Consider the following 13,647-nt stretch of genomic DNA (forward strand, 5'->3'; position numbering starts at 1 on the left):
GCTATAGCAATAGAAACACAGTTGGTAAAGCCTTTCACTTAAAGTATAAACCTTGAGCAATTACAGAAAGGGAGACAGAATTTTCTGTAAGAGATCATTAAAGCTGCCACACAAGAAAGGCCATTTACTGTTATGGAATATGAATCATTATTGGAGCAAAAAGAGAGTCAGCAAATAATTCAGGCCCAGGATGACAAAGGAAGAGGAGTTTAATCGAATCAAATCATAAATAACTTTCCTAGCTATGTCTAGCTAAAGGTTCTTATAATTCCTTACTACAGGGAGTGGGGAGAGGGACTTGACATTAATAACAGAATCCATGCAGGTGGTTTATTATGTTCTTAATATTTAGCCAGTTATTATTAACGAATCCTATTGTCTTCGTACTGTATTGCATTAAAATAACACTTTGGGCGTTGTTTTCGGCTATATATTGAGACTGAATAGCCCTAAACTGACAATTGCAATAGAAATTCAGGTGCTTAGAGTAGGTGGTGCAGAGAAGCAGCATCTATTTTCTGTCTGGCTGGGTTAACACCATACAGGACCTCACACTGGAAGCATGGGGCCTTTACATTGTCAGTAAGGTTAACTAGTAAAAGACAGGCAGTTCTTGTAAAGCTGGATTGCCAGTGTGAAGATTCACTTCAACTCTTTTTTTTTTTTGAGATGGAGTCTCCCTGTGTTGCCCAGGCTGGAGTGCAATAGCGCAATCACAGCTCACTGCAACCTCCACCTCCTGGGTTCAAGTGATTCTCCTGTCTCAGCTCCTGAGTAGATGGGATTACTGGCATGCACCACCATGCCTGGCTAGTTTTTGCATTTTTAGTAGAGACAGGGTTTCACCATGTTGGCCAAGCTGGTCTCGAACTCCTGACCTCAAATGATCTGCCTGCCTTGGCCTCCCAAAGTGTTGGGATTACAGGCTAGAGCCATCATGCCCGGCCACTTCAACTCTTTAACCATTGAAAAAAGCAGTATTTAATGTATCTGTGATATAAATACATAGATTTATAACCAGTCAACTATTATCTAATGTCAAATTAAGCTTTCAGGTTTTCATATGGATAAAAATAACTATAGTCTAAATGACCTTTATTCATGTATTGTGAATGATTCTCTTCTATTGTATTCATTTTTTTTTACCAGATGGTAAAAGTAATATAAAAGTAATATACAGTCATTACTCGCCATTCGGAAAATGTGTAGCAAAGGGTATCCCAACCACTAGTAGTCCTCTTTCTCTGGATCTCTTTACAGTGCCTTTTCCTGTACTTCTTTTTGTGTTGGCAAACTTTCAGAATAAAGGGTGCCAAGTCAGCAATCCCTATTATATAACTGAACAAGTATATATAATAGCACTCACAAAAATAACTCAGACAGGAGTGATTACATAATTAACACTATTACACCTTACTTTGATAAAGGGCAGAGATTTTGCAAGAAGCATTAGAAAACTGTCTCCCCTCTATAATTCTAAATGTTTTATAAAACCATAGCACATGTATAGGCTACTTAAAATGAGATGGTAAGATTGCTTTTTTGCTTTGGGTCATTTACCAAGTGATGTGGTTTGTCTGTGTCTCCACCCAAATCTCATCTTGAATTGTAGCTCCCACAATTTCCACGTGTCATGGGAAGGACCTGGTGGGAAGTAATTGAATCATGGGGGCTGGTCTTTCCCGTGCTGTTCTGTGATACTGAATAAGTCTCACGAGATCTGATAGTTTTATAAGGGGGAGTTTCCCCGCACAAGCTTTGTATTGTCTGCTGCCATGTAAGACGTGCCTTTCCCCTTCCACCATGATTGTGAGATCTCCCCAGCCACATGAAACTGTGAATCCATTAAACTTCTTTTTCTTTATAAATTACCCAGTTGTGGGTATGTCTTTATCAGCAGTGTGAAAATGAACGAATACACCAAAATCATCTGAGTTGAATGAATAGTGTTTTGGGGGGTGAATATTGAATTGAGGGTAATGCTGGAGCATGAAACACTTGGAAAACAGGGAAAGATCACCAATGGGCAAAACCAAAGATGTGGGAATCCTAGGGAATAAGGGAGAGGAGGTATTGAAGGAGGAGAGGTGGAGCATAAAATAATATGGGATTGTGCCATAAATAGTGTGATCATACAACTTATAGTAAAATCTACGACATTTTCAAGAGTGAAAATGGCACGATTAATAATTGTACTGGCTGAGCATGGTGGCTCACACCTGTAATCCCAGCACTCTGGGAGGCCGAGGCAGGCAGATCACTTAAGGTAAGGAGTTAAGCCTGGCCAACATGGTGAAACCCCGTCTCTACTAAAAATACAAAAATTAGCCAGGCATGGTGGTGTGTGCCTAAGTCCCAGCTGCTTGGGAGGCTGAGGCAGGAGAATCACTTGAACCTGGGAGGCAGAGGTTGCAGTGAGCTGAGATCACACCATTGCACTCCAGCCTGGGCGACAATAATGAGACTCTGTCTCAAGAAGATAAATTAATAATAATTGTACTGAGATAACAGGTTGGAAAATCAGGAAAACATGCTCACTTGTCATACATGTGATTGCTTTAAATACAGGGAAAATCAGGAAATATGATCACTTTAGATACACTTAAAAAAAAAAAAAACAACCCTATCGCCCCCGGGGCAGCCATCTGTTTGTGTGAATGCACAAGGTGATCACCATGTGCATGATCACCTCTTGACCTGACCACCCTTGATTTTTGACTTGTCATCGTTGGCCTCATTGCTTCTCACTAGCAAAAGGAAATTCTAGTTGAACACTATTTATCTTCACTAGGAGTTTCCTAAAGAGATTACTTATCCAGGAGTTGGTGTAAAATGTCCATGAGACCATGATCAGGTTTCCGACATCCTGAGAGTGAGTTAGCGTCACTCTATTTTAGGGTCCAGCCTTCACTCTCAGCACTGTTCATAAAGATATGTGTTAAGGGTGCTTTATTTTGAGGAAATTTTAAGCCAGAAGCTGACACGCTGGACTCTGTCTTGGCCTCTCAGTTGCAATATATTCAGTGTCATCACGGAAGTCTTAAAATGTAATTTTCACTAACAGATATCTTAAACTGTGTGCACTGTCAACTCAATTTTGCTGTGTCTGTTGTACGTATTTGGAAAACCAATATATCAAACCTCAATTTGCAAACCATAATTTGAGGGGGTATTTACAAGGAGACAGGCCGAATTTTTTCCTGTTTGAACCAATCCTGAAGCAGTGCTTCTGGGCCAGCTTTCACCCTGGGAAGTCCATGTAGGGGCTAGGCTGTTTGTTCAGAGCTACAACCCTTTAGGGTTTGGGACTCTGAGCCAAACATGATGCTGGGAATTTGCTGTTGGCAAAAGAACCCTTACAAAAAAGACTTCTACCCTTCTGAGGTTTCCCAAGCCAGCATACGGAACTCGGTACCATCAGAACAGATTTACTGTCGCCAAATCTCTCCTTACCGTTCCTCTCCCCAGTAGTCAGTATCAAAATAGGACACAAACCAGCTGAACTCCCTACTTCAGGATGCCTGGAAGAGTCCTAGGTACATGGTAGGAAAGGATGGAACCTCAGGAGAATACAGGTGGTGCTTACAGACTTTTTGCTCTTCCTAGAAGGAGGGGATACTCCAGTGGTTCTTCTTCGGCAGAGTCTGGAATCGGGTTGCCCATCAAATTACAGAGATGCAGTCGGGTTGCCTGCCTTCTTGAGAGTACTCTGTGGTGGGAGTTCTCAAACTAGAGACACTGATGTTTATGAACTCTCTGTGGGTGTTTTTTTTTTTTTCTTTTTTGACTGGGTCTTGCTTTATTGCCCAGGCTGGAGTACAATGGCACAATTACAGCTCGCTGCAGTTTCAAACTTCTGGGCTCAAGTGATCCTCCCACCTCAGCCTTCTGAGTAGCTGGGACTACTCAGCACACCAACCTAAGTTTATTACATTTTTGTAGAGATGGGGTTTCCCTATGTTGCCCAGACTGGTCTTAAACTCTCGGCTTCAAGAAATCCTCCTGCCTCTGCCTTCCAAAGTGCTGGGATTACAGGCATGAGCTACTGAACTTGGCCTTCTCTATGAGAATTTTACATTTTCATTTCAATGTAACTTAAAAAACAATATAAGCAGCCCCTGGATCATCTAGGTAACCTCTCTGTAGCCAAGTGTTATCCTGCAATTTTAGTCTTGTGTTTGTGTTTGTAATTGAGTTAGAAGCGAGCAATTCTATTTTAATCAGAGAGCTAATGAGAAAAGAATGAAAGCTGACTTAATATGTAAATGATACATTTATACCAAGGGAAGGCCACATATCACAACAAGCTGTATAAACAAATGGTTTCCAGTAATCTGAATGAAAAAAAGTGATGGGAAATTGTCATCTCACAGGACCTGTTAATAACCTGACCATAATGCTATCAAATTCATGCTACAACTGGTGATGAGAAAACAATATGGCATGTCACGTAAAATTAATACCTTTCACTTATTAGTTTTCTTGCTAGGCTTATGTTTAATTTATAGGTTGGAAGCTTTTATAGTTACAGAGGGCTGTAAGCATATGTCATTTATACCTTTTTATATTTGTATACCGGGATGGTCTCGGGAGCCAGATTTCCTGGATATCAATCTTAGCACCATCACCTACTAGCTGAGTAAACTTGGGAATGTTACTTAAGCCGTTTGTACCCAGATTTCTTCATCGGAATGAAAGTAATTATAGTACCTACTATTATTGTGGGTCGTAATTGAATACATGTAAATTATTAGAACAGTGCCTGGGAATACTGAGTATTCCTATAGTAAAAATGATTTAGCTCAGTAATTTATTTTATTTACTTATTTGGTTTTTTACTTTTTAATGTTCGTGGATACACAGTAGGTGTGTAGATTTATGGGGTACCTCAGATGTTTTGATACAAGCATGCAATGCATAATTATCACATCATGGAAAATGGGATATCCATCCCCTCAAGCATTTATCCTTTGTGTTACAAACAATCCAATTATACCATTCTAGTTATTTTAAAATGTATAATTAAATTATTATTGATTATAGTCACCCTGCTGTGCTATCAAATACTAGGTCTTATCCATTTTTATATATATCTTTTGTACCCATTAACCATCCTCACCTGTCCCCAACCTCCACTATCCTTCCCAGCCTCTGGTAACTATCCTTGTATTCTCTATCTCCATGAGTTCCATTGTTTTGATTTTTAGATCCCACAAATAAATGAAAACATGCAATGTTTGTCTTTCTGTCCTTGGCTTATTTCATTTAACATAATGACCTCCAGTTCCATCCATGTTATTGTAAATGACGGGATCTCAGGCTTTTTTATGGCTGAGTAATACTCCGTTGTGTATATGTACCACATTTTCTTTATGCATTCATCTGTTGCTGGACACTTAGGTTTCTTCCAAATCTTGGCTATTCTGAACAGTGCTGCAACAAACATGGGAGTGCAGGTATCTCTCTGATAGACTGATTTCCTTTCTTTTGGGTATATACCCAGCAATGGAATTGCTGGATCATATGGTAGCTCTATTTTTAGTTTTTTGAGAAACCTCCAAACTGTACTAGTTTACATTCCTACCAACAGTGTACAAAGGTTTCTTTTTAGCTCAGTAATTTAAATGAAGGTCCAAACATATGATAAGCCTGCTCTATTGGGTAAATTAAGATATATAAAATAATAAGTAGCATTTACACAGTACATCAATTTTATGAAATACTTTTTCACATATGTTATTCATTTAATTCTCTACCTCTACCCTGAAAGGTAGATAATATTTTGTTGTTTTAAAGATTGGATAATTGAAGTGATATACCCTGAAACAACATAGTTTTACCACCAGCATTTGGTGTTTTTTTTCTCCTCATGGATAAGGAATGAATATTTTGTAACTGAACATTTTTCAAATTTCTTTTGGACTGACAGGAACCCCAGAACTAATTTTGGACTATAGTACACATTAGTACTGTTGTAAGACTTATTGGTCTGAATATCTATGTTATATTTTCTCTCCTAGTCTTAATTTTCTATTCTAATTTATATTTTCCCTGATTCTGAAGTTTTGTGCATACTATTTTATTGTTTGGAATTTTTATAATCTACCTCATGTACATTTTGGAAAATTGTGAGCCATAAATAAGTAGACTGACCTATAGTTACTTAACTAGTAAGGTCCAGAGACTGACTTGAAGTCTTTTGGCTTTATAGGGAAGCCACATTTACTGAGCATTTAGCATGACTTGGTATTTTATATGCATTATATCATGCAATACACACATTAGCTGGTCTGAGGCAGGTCAGTTATTACTGTCTTCCTCATTTTCAGATGCAGAAATTAAAGCTTATAAAAGTTATAAGGTTTTTTCCCCAAGGTTAATACATGTTGTCTTAATTTTTGGCCCTCTAATTTATTCTTAAAAGCATCTGTCGGGTGTGGTGGCTCACACCTGCTATCCCAGTACTTTGGGAGGCTGAAGCTGTTGAGCTGTTTGAGACCAGGCTTGACAGCATAGAGAGACCCCATCTCTATTAAAAATACAAAAGTTAGCTAAGTGTGGTCATGTGCCTACAGTACCAGCTACTTGGGAGGCTGAGACGGGAAGATCGCTTGAACCTGGGAAGTCGAGGTTGCAGTAAGCCAAGATGGTGTTACTGCACAGCACTTGAGCCTGGGCAACAGAGCGAGAGTCTGTCTCAAAAAACAAAAAATTCTTAAAAGCATGAGCTTTCTCCTCTAAATTCATCCCTGTTGTTAAGGCTTTAAGACCAGATCTTTGTAAAAGACCCCACCCCTCGTTCCCAACCCATCAACTGGACCTTTCCTCTTATGGCTTTGCCAAGAGCAGAAATTACTATTCTCCTCGATCCTGGCAAGCTTGTCTGTTTCTTTATTTGAGCTAGTGTTATGGTTTTTTACAGGATGTGAACACTGTTACTCAGATTTGCTTCTGTCCGCATATTCCCTGGCCATTCCAGGCTTGTGATAGGAGTCTTTCCTCGATTGCTAGCCAGTAGAGAAGGCAGTGACACCAGCTATAGGCTGGATTAAAGCAGAGCAGGAAATCTGGCTTTGGCTCTTGCCGTTAGGACCTCCTGTGTCATGAAGTGGCAAAGGATGTACCATTAAGTATCACCCAGAGACTAGGATAAGGCATTCCTGAATCTCAATTCCTCTGCCATCATTTTACACTAGACTTTACAGTGTTTCTCAATTAGTGATGCTTCCCAGACTTAATAATTTGATCATCAAAATTTTGCCATATCCTATCACCCTTACTTGTATTTACTTAAATTTTCTTTAAATTAGTGACATCCTAGCTTAAATATATTACTTTAAAGGGTTACTTTATATTACTACCATTAATGGGAGGACAATATCATTATTTGTGTGTCATCCTTGCACAAGAGCCATGCTAATCTTCTCTGTATCATTCCAATTTTAGTATTTGTGCCGCCAAAGTGAGCATGACAGTATCGTTATTAATGGAGGATAATCTCAAAACTAAATACAATGGCAAAACAATAACTACTAAATTCTTTTCCAAAAACAGGTATTGGAAATTAGGAAGCCTGTAGTTTACTTCTAACAATTATATAAACTATTGCATAAACTATAGAATAGTATGAAAGCAATATAATTTTCTGTGCCATAATTTCCCCCATTTTAAAATGTTTTTTTTTTTTTTTTTTTCTGTCTCCCAGGCTGGAGTGCAGCCCATGATCTCAGCTCACTGCAACCTCTGCCTCCCTGGTTCCAGGGATTCTTGTGCCTCAGCCTCCTGAGTATCTTGGGACTACAGGTGCCACCACCATGCCTGGATGATTTTTCTATTTTTACTAGAGACGGGGTTTCACCATATTGGCTAAGCTGGTCTCGAACTCCTGACCTCAAGTGACCAACCCACCTCGGCTTACTAACGTGCTGGGATTACAGGCGTGAGTCACCATGGCTGGCCCTTAAAATGGTTTTAAACTGTTTACTATGTTCATTACAGTCCATTATCTGTGAGGAAAAGAGAGATTTTCATGCCAATTGCGGGAAGTAACTGGAAAGTATAGGGCATTAGATTGTGGCATGAAGGAGCTAATAGAAGTTAGACACTACAAATAAAGAAAATGAGTGGTATAATACAGAGCTGAGATCAGAATGCATCAAGTTTGACAAAATTTCTCCTCTTGGATATGACTAGAAAGTTTGGTGAGCCCTACTTGCAGATTTTGAGTCTTAAGATGGGTGAAGAAAAGCAAAAAACATGGTAAGATCTTCAAACAAGGGGCTTAGAAACTTATAAGTTGGGGGGGAGGAAATGATCACAGTAGTAGGGAGATTAAGAATGGAAGAAAAAAGAATGATAAATGTTCCTAGTGGTAAGAATTTCAAGACCTGATTCCTAAGCTAAATTCTACTTCTGATGATCATTCTGGATTAATCCATTGACTTTGGAAACATATATGCCATCCTGAAAGATTCCTTTTACTTTTTTATGGGCTTATAAAATACTGCATGAGTCTAGGCAGGTGGCTCACACCTGTAATCCCAGCACTTTGGGAGGCTGAGGCAAGCGGATCACTTGAGGTCAGGAGTTTGGGACCAGCCTGGCCAACATGGTGAAACCCTGTCTCCACTGAAAAAACACAAAAATTAGCCAGGGGTGGTGGCAGGCGCCTGTAATCCGAGCTACTCTGGAGGCTGAGGCAGGAGAATTGTTTGAATCCAGGAGGCAGAGGTTGCAGTGGGCCGAGATCTTGCCACTGCATGCCAACCTGGGTGACAGAGTGAGATCGTGTCTCAAAAAATAAATAAATAAGTAAATAAATCAAATAAAAAATACTGCATGGGTTACTTAGGTGGTAGCTACACTCATGGGTATTATTCGTTACTGGATGAGCAAAAAAGGGCCCAGCAGTCTCTTAGGAAAATATATGAATGATGGAACCGTTGTAACAATAATTTTATTATTCAAGAAAATTCAAATAAATCGTCCATTGCCCAAATATAGGGATTATGTGATGAGAGTCATGATCCACTGAGAATGATCATCAGAGACATCCTTTCAGTTTTTCAGCTGCCAAGAGTGAAGAGTATAGCTTGACTTAGGGATGAGGCAAGTTGCGATTTATTTTGGAAGAAATATATGGAGCAAAAATAAAAATTGATGGTTAGATATTATAGTAATTCCATTAATTGGGCTGAGAATAAGGAACGTTTACCAATAATTGAAAAAAAGCCTGCAAAGGTGACTGAGTAGTAATAGAAAAAAGACAGAAAGGGTTTTTAAATAAGTTGAACAAGATTTGAGGTGTGAATAGTTGTGACAATAATAATGTGGCAAGAATAGGCATAATAAACCATCAACCTTGAACTCTTTATTACAGAAAAATGCTGCTGCAAATATATTCAGTAGTTGCATACATCAATTAAGTGTGGATCTAGGGAACAGTTAAATATTTTTTACCTTAGGATTAAATAACTTCCTAAAGTGCCAAATGGGAGTTCAAAAACTTTTGTGTGGTTAACATTTTTTTTTGAATTCTATAGAAAAGGAAGAGTAAAAAACAAAATAAATTTTGGCTGGGCATAGTAGCTCACGCCTGTAATCCCAGCACTTTCGGACGCTAAAGTGGGAGGATTGCTTGAGCCCAGAAGTTAGAGACCAGCCTGTACGAGATGCCGAGACCCTGTCTCTACAAAAAGAAAAAGAAAAATATTAGCTAGGTGTGGTGGTGTGTGACTGTAGTCCCAGCTACTTAGGAGGCTGTGAGGCAGGAGGGTCACTGGAGCTTAGGACTTAGACGCTGCAGTGAGCTGTGATTGCAGCACTGCTCTCCAGCCTGGGTGACAGAGCAAAATCCTTTCTCTAAACAAATAAATAAATTCATTTCATTTCTTTTCTTTTCTTTTTCTTCTCCAAAGCAACAAAAAGCTGATTTCCCCCCACCAGTTTAGGTCTCATAGCTTTAAATGTACTTGTAGGCTCACCTTATTTGGAAGGGGCAAAGAATCTCTGGGGCCATGGGACTTTCAAAAGTATCTGCTTCTTAAGACGGAAAGATGGGACAAGAGTTTAGCAATTCTGGCTGATTGAGTTTAATCTTAAATTTAAAAATTTGAAAGATGGTTGCATCTTCCCGGCAGTATTCATTTGTCATGATTGGACTTTACCACTTCCACCTGGAGGCGCAGTCTCAGGCCTTGAAAGTGCATTGATGTTGAGTAGGCTCGCAGTCACACATTACTGTAGCAAATCTGACTTGGTGAGAGTCAGCTTTCTCAAAAACATTGGGGTAAACATGGAGGCTCCTCATCTCTGAAAGTTTCCAGCCATTCAACAGTACCCACATGGTCTTAGAGGTATCTCATTCAAAGATAAAGAGTTAAACTAGACAGGAAAAACTGGGATTGAGACAGAGAAGAAGATAATTGCCATCTTGTTGGGGACATACACAATTTTGCTCTTTCCTGAGTATGTTAGAAAGTGACCTATGAATGTTTTTTTTTGTCCCGAAAACTTCTGGATATCCTTAAGGATCAACCGTACTTTCATTTAAGGAGTCTTTTGAGACTTATTTATTTATGAGACAGAGTTTCACTCTTGTTGCCCAGGCTGGAGTGCAGTGGCGCCATCTCGACCTACTGCAACCTCTGCCTCCAGAGTTCAAGCAATTCTCCTGTCTCATCCTCCTGAGTATCTGGGCTTACAGGCGCGTGCCACCATGTCCAGGTAATTTTTGTATTTTTAGTAGAGACAGGGTTTTACTATATTCAGCAGGCTGGTCTTGAATTCCTGACCTCAAGTAATCCACCTGCCTCGGCCTCTCAAAGTGCTGAGATTACAGGTGTGAGTCACCACACTCAGCCGAGGCATATTTATTTTATCGAATTTAACATACATACTAAAAACTATGCAAATTGCAAGTGTATAGTTTGATGACATTTTGCAAAACAAATAGGATGTAGTTCAAGAAACAGAAGAGTATTAGATTCATAGAAACCCCATTTGTGCTCTCATCCAGTTACTCCTTCACAAAAGTAACTATTCTCCTGACTTCTAGTACCATACCTTGGCTTTGTCTATGTTTAAATCTTATATAAACAGAATCATACAATGTATACTTTCTTGTTTAGTTTCTTTTACTTAGCATTTTGTTGGTGAGATTCATTCATATTGTTGCATAGTTGTAGCTCACTCATTGCTCTATAATATTACACTGTTTGAAATATACTACAATTTATTTATTCATTCTGCTGTTGGCATTTTGATCTTTTGCTGGACAGACTTGGCCCAGAAAACTGGCTTCCGGACTTTAAAGGAAAATTTCTAAAGGTTGGCTTTGATATGATGTTGTTGAGGAAGGATAATACCACCTAATCAAGGGACTTACATGAAGAGTACTTTGTTATCTAAGAAGGAATTCAGATTAGTATTAGAATTTGCTCCTGATGGCATGGGCCTTTAGTTTCAGCTACTCAGGAGGCTGAGGTGGGAGGATCACCTGAGCCCAGTAGGTCGAAGCTGCAGTGAGTCATGAATGTGCCACTGTATTCCAGCTTGGGTGACAGAGTGAGACCCTGTCAAAAAAAAAAAAAAAAAAAAAAAAAAAAGAAAAAGAAGAAGAAAAAAGAAAAAAAAAAGAGAATTTGCTAAGACTTCTTTGCCTAAGAGACAGTGAAGAAAATCATTCACATATTAGAATTCGGTTGAAGTCTTCCAAGCATAACCAAATATTCAACATTCCACACAAGTCTAAAGGTATTTACATATTTTTTTCCCTTTTTTAAAGATGGGGGTCTTGCTTTGTTCCCCAGGCTGGAATGCAGTGGTGTGATCATCGTTCATTGCCACATGGAACTCCTGGGCTCAAGGGATCCTCCCACCTCAGCCTCCTGTGTAGTTGGGACTACAGGTATGTGCCACCGCATCTAGCGAATTTTTTAAAAAATGTTTTTTAGAGGTAGAGTCTCACTACCTTGCCCAGGCTGGCCTCGAACTCCTTGGTTCAAGTGATCCTCCTGATTTGGCCTCCCAAAGTGCTGGGATTACACTTGTGAGCCACCATGCCTGGCCTCTATCTTTTCTTAAATGAGATTATATGTGCCCTAGAATTTTGTAAATTGTAGGACCCGTTAAACATCACCACTTCCCTGAAAAAATCAGAGATTATCACTATTTTTTTTTCCTAAAAAGGATACCAAGATCTTTTCTAGAGAAGATAAAGGCCTAACAACTCCTTATAATATATTTTTGTCATTACAGTTCGTTCCCAAGAGCCTGAGCTTTCAATATAAAAGCTTGCATGGGGGAGGGTTAGTTTCAGCACTGTGTAAAAGCTCCTTTTAATGCAGTTGTTGTGGCGTAGTGGTTGATCATGGGGGAGCATGTGAGTGTGAGTTAGGAGAGCTATAACTGTAGAACCTAAATGGGTATATTACTGTGACTCTGGCAGTAATGTCCTCAACCATAATCACAATAGAAGAGCCTCTGTAGGACTTTGAGAATATTATTGAACAGAGACTGAGTTTCTGCAAGAAGCACAGGCAGTTGAATACTGATTAGTCTCTCCCTTTCTTTCCATATTTGGCACTTGTAAGCAGGATTAAACTCTTCTTTTTATTAAGCCCTTAGATTACTGAACAATCTGTAAGTGAGAAACCCTACAATTGGATTATTGGCTCCTTCCTTCCTTCCTTCCTTCCTTCCTTCCTTCCTTCCTTCCTTCCTTCCTTCCTTTCCATTAGACCACTTTTCCCACTGATTCTTCTCTTTTGGAAAAGGAGAAGCTGTGAAGGTGCAGTCTCTGGGGACTGAGGAGGCAACTGGCATGGTAGACAGATAAGTTACATACAGAGAATTTGAGCAAATAAATAAACATATTGAGAGGATAATGAGAGTCAAGTTTCTCACTATTGGAAAAGAGATTTATAAATATGGAAGGAGGAAGGCTGGAGAGAAGCCTGAGATGCTGGGCTGAAATGAAGTATTGATATGTAGATGGATGTGTTTAGTATATATGCACTGAGAGATACAGAAATAGACATAGATGTATGTGTATGTGTCTATGTGTACACACATACACATCTATCTCCTAGCTCTGTTGTCTGAGACAGTATACAAACAATGGCAACTCTGGAGAAATAATCCTACAAAGTGCCTAGATCTTGATTTCTAAATATCCGTACCTGCTGAAAGGAACCAGTACTTGTTGGAAATGATTGGTTCCAGGATTGAGGCAGAGAAAGTACGAGATGATTTTTTTTATTTTTTTATTTTTTTTTATTTTTTAGACAGGGTCTCGCTCTGTCACCCAGGCTGGAGTGCAGTGGCGTAACCTCGGCTCACTGCAACCTCTGCCTCCCAGGTTCACGCCATTCTCCTGCCTCAGCCTCCCGAGTAGCTGGTACTACAGGCGCCCGCCACCACGCCCAGCTAATTTTTTGTATTTTTAGTAGAGATGGGGTTTCACTGTGTTAGCCAGGATGGTCTTGATCTCCTGACCTTGTGATCCGCCCGTCTTGGCCTCCCAAAGTGCTGGCATTACAGGTGTCACTCACCGCACTCGGCCACGAGATGATTTTGGACTACTTTTGCTCATGAGAGTAAGGAAATGCTTAAAGAATGATGAAGACTTGTCCAAGGAAAACGATC

General features: G+C 39.5%; 1 non-coding gene across 1 annotated transcript; it reads right to left on the reverse strand.

Annotated features, from left to right (window-relative positions):
• Positions 1 to 7,362: 7,362 nt before the first annotated feature.
• Positions 7,363 to 7,470, reverse strand: LOC114670162 (U6 spliceosomal RNA). The gene has a single exon (XR_003719650.1). It is a non-coding gene; the product is annotated as a U6 spliceosomal RNA (small nuclear RNA).
• Between the last annotated feature and the right edge of the window lie 6,177 nt (positions 7,471 to 13,647).

This window comes from Macaca mulatta, chromosome 9 (assembly GCF_049350105.2).
Source record: "Macaca mulatta isolate MMU2019108-1 chromosome 9, T2T-MMU8v2.0, whole genome shotgun sequence".
NCBI classification, from domain to species: domain Eukaryota; kingdom Metazoa; phylum Chordata; class Mammalia; order Primates; family Cercopithecidae; genus Macaca; species Macaca mulatta.